The following is a 5930-nucleotide window of genomic DNA, read 5'->3' as shown; positions in this document are numbered from 1 at the left end:
TTGGGTATGAACCTATTATTATTATTATTATTATTAAAAATATTAATAACAATTATAACAATATTTATATAGTGCCATCATATTACGCAGTGCTGTAAACCTAGTACACAAAAATGCAGTAAGGGTGCTAGTATAGAACCAGCAATTCACAGAAATGGCAATAAAATTAATGTGAATAAATACACCTATGGTGTGTTATTTTCAAACCATTTCTTTAAAAATTAAATAAACTCAAATGGGCTCAGTCTGTTTTGATTCTGTATTGATTCTGTTTTGTTCTGTATTGATTTTTTTAATAGGGTAAATTATTTTGTACTTTTGAGTTGGGTCGCTTGTTTTTAAATGATCTTTAGTGGATTATTGTTGTCCACCAGTAGATGGCAATGTATCCTCCTGTCAAAGTGTGTAGTAAATGCTAAAAATATTTCAGTTGGCAAGAGTTTATTATACACTTTATATAAGGACACAGCGCCATCCAGTGGTGTGACCAGAATATAAATCAGGATTCTTTTCTAATGTATTTTCAGGTCAAAGCAATCTCAGTTTATCTCATTTAAAGAAAGATAAAAACTTGGTCAAGAGTGTGCCCAGTCCAAGCAGTTCAAGTAAAAAGAGGCTTCCATATGTAGTAAATATGTGAATTTTTGACTTAGCAGCTACTAATGCCGCATGAGTCAGTAGTAAGATAAGTAGTTAAAAAACAAAAAATGACTCAGTAGGCTAACAAGTAATGAGACAGTTTGTGTTGAAAAAAAGTCTTTATTGTTACAATCTAATTGTATTACAAAGGAATTATATAACACCATGCAGTTTAGGAAGGGTCAGATAGCACTGCACTCTTTATAGTTCAAAAAGGAAATTTTAACTTAAATATTTACCGGAAGGTCAGAAAGTGAAGAGGAGAGAAGCCTGAGCTTAATAAAAACAGTTTAATGGTGAAGGTAAATAAGTTGCTTTACTTGAAAGATTGAAATCTCAGCATTCAGATACCCTTGAGTCCTCCCAGGACCGAGTTCTATTGATTTGATTGGCCTATCCCTATTAGGCACTGACCCTATAACAAGCACTTGATACGTTTTTGTGTTTTTCTCCAGATCCCTTTTTAAGTCTAAACATTCATTTATTCCAGATTCCTTTTCTATTAATGCAGAGCCATTTGACATAGCTCCTTTCTGCTGATTTTCTACTAAGGAATAGTTTGCTTTTCTCTTTGTCTCGCCTGCTCTTGACTAATGGGAATATCTTTTCATTCTGTTTCAATATTTAGAGAGCCATTTGTGGCGCTTCAGGCTTGATTTGCCTCTCCTTTCATGAAAAATAATGTAACAGTGAAACGATGAAATTTATTAAAATTGAAACAACGATATTAAAGGTTGCCGCAATGATATTTTGCTACTTGAAAGCCAAGGGCTCTGGAATTTTTATCCCCTCACCATGAAGATATGTAAATTGGCGTTCCTTTGTCCTCATTGTCACGGCAGCGATTTTGCAGCAGATTGTAAATATTTTATCCTATAGCCGCTTATCCTGGCATTTGCTTTTTCAATTACCGGATGAATATTTTTTATTTGCTTTGAAACCTGCTGGAATTTACCTTCATAATAAAGAGCAGGGAACTCATGTCAATGTAAAGAGCGAGAGCCATGGCTTCCATACAGGGTGGAATGGTGATGGTATATTAAAGCGGACCTATCACCACAATTTTTACTTTATATAAAGAGTAGATAACCTTTTATATAATGTAAAAAAAAAAAAAAAAAAGAGGAAACCCCTCCCCTTCTGTCTTTCTGAATGGGATACCCGCTGCTCCTTCTGCGCATGCCCGATCTCGGGGAGCTTTCTTCTACTGAAAAAAAAAAAAAAAAAAGAGGAGACCCCTCCCCTTCTGTCTTTACTGCCACAGCAGTAAAAAATGTTTGGGAAGTCCAGAGCCTCCTGGGATACCTAAGGCATGAACGTCATAAGGATTCATGGTGCTACTTTTGCACATGCCCAATCTCCTCTGTCTTTACTACCATGGAAGTAAGGTAAGGGTCAATTTTTTTTTAATGAGGATCCCACTTTAGGAAGGAACTACTCATACTTCTATACAAGTTTCCTTATATTACTAACTGTATCTGAGCAAGTTCTGTGAACTTTATTATTATATATCTATAGGTGGAATTAGCAGATAAGCCCTCCTATGGGTTTGCATAAAGTGTACGTAAACCCAAAATCTTTATTTTTGTTCCCCACCATGTCTCACTCCATTAAGTTTTCTTTGTGTGTGTGTTGCGAAGTTTCTTACTTAGAAATACTTCCACTTCCTGTTGCACATTGACATTAAGCCACTACCTTGCAATTAGCCATAGCACTGTCAGCAGGGCTCCCATCAGCAGGGGACGAGGGGTACTTCTGTACCGGGCCCTGATTAGAAGAGCTTGACTTTTTGCAAAGCTGGAACTTTTAGACACGGGGGAGGAGGGCACAAGGAGTTTGCATAGTATGGGGCCCAACAGTTTGTGATGACAGCTCTAGTTGGCCAATATAAACCAGAAGGTAGCCCAATGGCCATCTGAAGCATGGCAGGCTTAAAGCTGAAAAAGAGTTATCATTACAGAAATATTTAATTGAAAATAAAAAATTCCTGGTGTTATAAAACTTAGGCAAATGGGCTACATGACAGGGTGAAGAGGGGGGGATGCAGGAGTGAACGAGTTAATTAGGAGGGTGGAGAAAAGGGTAGAGGAAAGCTTGCCGGATAGGTCAGGGTGAGACCAGTAGGTAGAGCAGATAAGGGGGGGGGGGGTCATTTGAAGCTCATATGTTGAAGGAGAAGGCCCTCCTTCACTGGAGTTGGTACATCTTGGGGTGCCTAGGTTGGTTATGGGCAAGAGGGAGCAGTGGGGGAGGGAAAGGTTGTTGGTTTTGTTGGATTTGTGTGTTAATTGTCCTTGGCATGGCGGCACTGTATGACAGATAGGGTTCATGAAGGTTGCTGTGGCAAATAGAAGGCAGTGAAAAGACGCATGGGAACCCATCGGAGTTTTGGTGTTCTGAAAGGATGGAGGGGAACTGACTTATGGGGAAGTGATTTAGATGACTATGGAGCCAGATAAAATTTATTCTAAAGGAGGGGCTGGGGGCCAGTTAATTATAAGGGGTCGAGTCTGTAAGGATTGGTTGTTGGGTAACGCACCTTCATAAAAAAGTTTTTTTTTTAAATCTGTTCTTCTTATATGTTTTTGAAAGAATACGTTCCTTAGCCCATCCCTATTAATGGTGGTATATAGTTTGCTTCTGAGGCTTTGATTTTTGTTATTGATAATATTAAACTGTATTCATATAGCTCCAACATAATATGCTGCACTGTATATTACATAGGGGTTGGAGAGGACCCTGCCCAGAAGAGCTTACAATCCAGGAGGTGGGGGAAGCAGCTGGATGGGGGATTTGGATTGGTGGGTGAGTACTGAGGGTTAAGACAAGACAAAAGAAGATAGGTAGGTGAGTTTGAAAGGATGGGTTTTGAGTGATGTTTTAAATGAGCAGAAAGTAGAAGCAAGCTGAATAGTAAGAGGAAGACCATTCCAGAGAGTTGGGGCAGCTCTAGAAAAGTCTTGGAGCGGTGCATGTGAAGAGGTTATGAGTGAGGAGGTCATTAATAGGTCATTGGAGGGGGGAAGAGAGCAGGGTATTTTTCTACTAGGTCTATTCTAGATCAACAATAGAAATGACTGAGATTGTAAAGCATCTAACAAAACTAAAATGAGGGAAGTTGGCCCTTGAGGAATAGAATGGGAAGCAATGCAGTGACAGGTTCTTTTTAAATACTATTCTTCTCCACAATGCTAAACGTACTCCGTAAATGACCATCTCTGTGTTTTTATTTTTATCTCCTCTCCGCCACAAAAGCAACACGACTTGAATGTAACTTTTTCAATATGTACAAATGCTCCCACCTCGGCATTCCTGGTTATTTATCAAGTCGCGTCTGATGAAAGACTTATAAGAAACTCATCCATATTTAATAGGATGCGCTGGGCAATAACACTCACCGAGTGAAATGTAATCAGGTCCTCAGAGCCGCCGAGATGATGTGTTCAAGTGCGCTCTTCATATCTTCGTTCTTCGGAATATATTATATTTATAATTGAAATAATTTCTGTTAAAACTTAAAAGTATTGTAACTGCTTGTATTATAATAATGATGACATTATCTCTCGTCTTCATATCATTCATTGATTCAAATCACATTGGGATCGGGGCTGGAGATAAAGGCATTTCAATCAGAATATCATTGCAGCTGATGATATAATGTTTCCATTGTCGTCGCGCTCCGGAGTCGTGCTTTAAAGGAGAATTCTGGCTTAGGCTGATTCAGAACCAAAATTTATCCATCACAAATACAAAAAAGTTTTGGCTCTAACTTGACTTTAAATGGGTGAGCATTTTTTATTAGCATAGTTATATAGCTCCAACATATTACGCAGCGCTGTACAATAAATAGGGGTTGCAAATAACAGACAGATACAAACAATGACACAGGAGGAAGGGAAGGACCCTGCACCAAAGAGCTTACAATCTAAGAGATGGGGAAGTATCACACAATAGGAGGGGGTTATGTAGTGGCGGGAAGTTGTGAGGGTTTAAGAGACAGAAGAAGACGGGTAGGCAAAACTGAAAAGATGTGTTTTGAGTTTAAATGAGCAGAAAGAAGGACGAGGAAGACCATTCCAGACAGTCGGGGCGGCTTTAGAAAAGTCTTGGAGCCGTGCGTGTGATGAGGTTATGAGTGAGGAAGTCATTAGTAGGTTGTTGGAGGAGGGAAGGGAGCAGCTGGGGGAGTATTTTTCTATCAGGGCAGTAAGGTAAGTGGGACAAGAATTGTGGAGGGATTTGAAAGCACAGGAGGTAGGATTTGATTCTAAGGTGAAATGGAAGCCAATGAAGAGAACTTCACAGTGAGGCAGCAGAAGAAGAGTGGTAATGCCATGATATGTAATCTGTGAGTGTAACACCTGACGGTATTTATTACCTTTCATAGAGATCACAAGTCTCCTCCATGACAATGCCTTCATCTGCTTTTCTCTTTGGCAGGACAGTACCAACATTATTCAGGCATTATAAAGAGTAAGTAGAGAAAGTGCTAGTAAGTATGTCTACAATTGAAAATTGTTTTCTCCACATACCCTGATAATGTCAGTAGAAGAAATAAAAAGAAATAGAAGAAAGCAAGGGTATTTGCTATGCGGCAGTGTATTAGAAAAACACAATATAGTGACAATGATTCCCATAAGACTAGTTGTACATATTCAGAATTTTGACAATTCAAGTATAATATGGTCACCCCTTGTAACTTTAGTAAGGAGAGTTTTTTTGACCTAAAGGCTAGACACAAAATTCCTTCCAAAAGAGGTTTGTTGGGAACAAGCGATGACCCGACGCGTTTCGCCACTAAGGGCTTCATCAGGGGACTTGAAAGTGGTCAAAGTAAAGATGTTGGATTGCAAGTACTGTTGGTACAAGGGTCAAAAGAAAAAGAAGAAACAATGGGATTCAAAGTGAGGTGCAAAGTAAAATTGACACTGTCGTTTTTGTTGATAATACGATCAAGAAAGAAAGTAAGCAAGAAAGGGTAAAAGGATTTAAATAGGAGTGCACTATAAAAGAAACACCAGGTGTCTGGTGATGAACGCTTGTGGCGTGCAGCAGAGGCCCTGTGTTGGAGAGGCAGCCTTACTCTTCACTCCCACAGGGCTCTTCTGCCACTTCATTAGCCCAATCCTGTGCAGCCGGGGCAAAAGATTTGCTGCACAGGATGTTAGGCAACCCAGTGTAACCACTTGTTATGCACCGAGATCTCTGCTCCTAAATCCAGAAAGGAGCCACCATTGGACAGCTTACAGGAAGCGTCTTCATCATGTAGGGGTTGGCATGGACACCTGGAA

This window comes from Pyxicephalus adspersus, chromosome 5 (genome assembly GCF_032062135.1).
Source record: "Pyxicephalus adspersus chromosome 5, UCB_Pads_2.0, whole genome shotgun sequence".
Classification (NCBI taxonomy): domain Eukaryota; kingdom Metazoa; phylum Chordata; class Amphibia; order Anura; family Pyxicephalidae; genus Pyxicephalus; species Pyxicephalus adspersus.
Note: the sequence above shows the minus strand (reverse complement) of the source record.